Here is a 2,283-nt window from a genome sequence, read left to right on the forward strand (position 1 = left end):
GGCCCCAAAATTTGAGAATAATATATGAGAAATACTAGATACCACCAAACATCCAAACATCTGGATAATTGGTATCCCAGAAAGCAAAGAGATTTATAAAGGCATTGATAATCTTTTCCATGTAATCCTGCACAAAGACTTTCCAAACCTAGAGAGGCACTCAAAGATCCAGTCCCAAGAAATACAGAGGACTCCAAATAGAATCAACCCAAGAAGATCTTCTCCAAGATGCATTATAGCCAGATTGACCAAAACCACAGACAAAGACAAGATACTGAGATTGGCATGAGAGAAATGGCAAGTTACCTACAAAGGGTATCCCATCATACTAACAGCAGACCTCTCATCGGAAATTATGGGAGTGAGGAAAGAATGGGAAAATGTATTCAAAGTGTTAAGGAAAAGCAATTTCAACCAAGAATTCTGTACCCGGCAAGATTATCCTTCATATGGGAAGAAAACACAAGAACATTCTCAGATAAATAAAACCTGAAAGAATTTACCAGCACCAGACCAGATCTCCAAGAAGTCCTCATGTTTTTTATCAGAGAGTGCAGCTCTTTAATAAGTTCCTCTGTGTGGACAGAAGTCTGACTGTTTTTTCTTATTTTTCCAAAGTCCTTTCCAGAGGGCCTAGGGGAAGTCACGCCCACAAACATTAGCAGACCATTTTTTCCATTAACATGATTCTTCTACATCCTGTCCTTGGCATAGTATCTTTGAGATGTATATATCAACCAGTTACAGTATATTCATTTGCTTATCTCTTCCCAAGATACAGAACTTCCCTTTCCTTTATTTGTAGATCAATGAATCTCTCTGCCCAGGACACAGATCTTCCCTTCCAATCACCAACCTAAAAGTTGTGGAACCCACCTATGAGCTCCTCGCTTCCACATGTCCCGCCTTTTGGGGACAGACCAATGGAAATCTCTTCACTAATATTGTCTGTCACTCTCAAAATCAAGTAAAAGGAACCCTGTACCTGATCACCCCAAGAAAGGCATGTGTACCACCTCTCTGGGCCTAGGTAACTCATTCTGCTTGGAAATAAACCACATTAATTATTAATTTTTCAGAGTTGGTTATTTTCTGTCGACATTTGCATAGTCTGCAGGAGCTAACTGTAGTTTTAAAACTCTTGCTTCCTCACTGTCTACAAGAAGAAGATCATCATTATTAGTTATGACTTCTTCTTTGCAGCCCTAGAGCTGACCCAGCTGCTCCATGCTCCATTCCTCTAGCATGAGACACTTCTGAAATTCTTGTGATCTTTTTACTTTCTCTCTCTCTTTTTTTAAACATAGATTTTTTTCCCTTACGGTTGTGGACAGAAGTCTGACTGCTTTTCCTATTTTTCCAAAGTCCTTTTCAGAGGAGCTAGGGGAAGTCATGCCCACAGATGTTGACAGACCATTTTGGCCCATTAGTAACAGGATTCTTCCTACATCCTGCCCTTGACATAGTATTGGAGTATCTTTGTGACGTATATTAAGCCTCCTTATCACTGTTAAATTACATTCCTTTCTGATCTCAGCAACCTTCTATTAGGTTTGATCTGGGAGCAGTGGCAAAATCAGAGGCGGCAAAGGTGAAAATACCAGAGTCAGGCTTTGGGGTTTAATAAAACCAACATAATTTATTCTGCGCTCTCGGGTGAGGGCTCTCTGCCTTGGCCTGATCAGAGGCCGAGGGAGTCACACCCAGGGTGGATGCTGCTTGCTCTTAAAGGGCCATTGTCCAATAGGTGTTTGCCATGAGTCCTTGTCTGGTCAATGAAGTTCGCTGTTTCTGTTAAACTTTGGTGGGCACACCAAATGCTGAAGGGCAGGAAAGTCCATTGGTGATGGCACGCCAGATGCAGAAAGTGGGAAAGTTCCTGCCAGCAGGAAAGTTTCTGCCATGTTTCTTTTCCCTTCCCCCAGACCATGCAATAATGTGTTACATAAACACCCATGCTTATGCACGCCTCTAAAATCTGTGTCGTTTTGAGGTTTATTCCACCAAACAATGACTTTTTTCTTTCCTTTCCTTTCCTTTTTATTTTGGCTTCCGGATGCCCACTATAGTGGATGCATGTTCCCTGAGAAAGCATAAGACACAGGGTGTAAAAGCCAGGATTAGACATAGCAGTACGATGGGTCCTAGAAACAGGAGGATCCAGAGTAGCAAGGATTTTTTTTTTTAAGAGGTTCTTGCTACAGGGCACGTGCGCTCACCAGACAGGCAGAGAGAGACAGAGAGACAGAAAGTGAGAAATCACCCCCAAGGAGGGATGGCCAT

At 42.1% G+C, this 2,283-nt stretch overlaps 1 protein-coding gene across 1 annotated transcript in view; it reads right to left on the reverse strand.

Moving 5' to 3' along the window:
* LOC102490457 (nuclear RNA export factor 2-like) overlaps window positions 1–2,283 on the reverse strand; it is a 62,518-nt gene that overhangs the window by 59,546 nt on the left and 689 nt on the right. The gene's annotated exons all lie outside the window — the stretch shown is intronic.

The sequence above is a fragment of the Tupaia chinensis genome, unplaced genomic scaffold (genome assembly GCF_000334495.1).
Source record: "Tupaia chinensis unplaced genomic scaffold, TupChi_1.0 Scaffold144165_1, whole genome shotgun sequence".
NCBI lineage: Eukaryota > Metazoa > Chordata > Mammalia > Scandentia > Tupaiidae > Tupaia > Tupaia belangeri.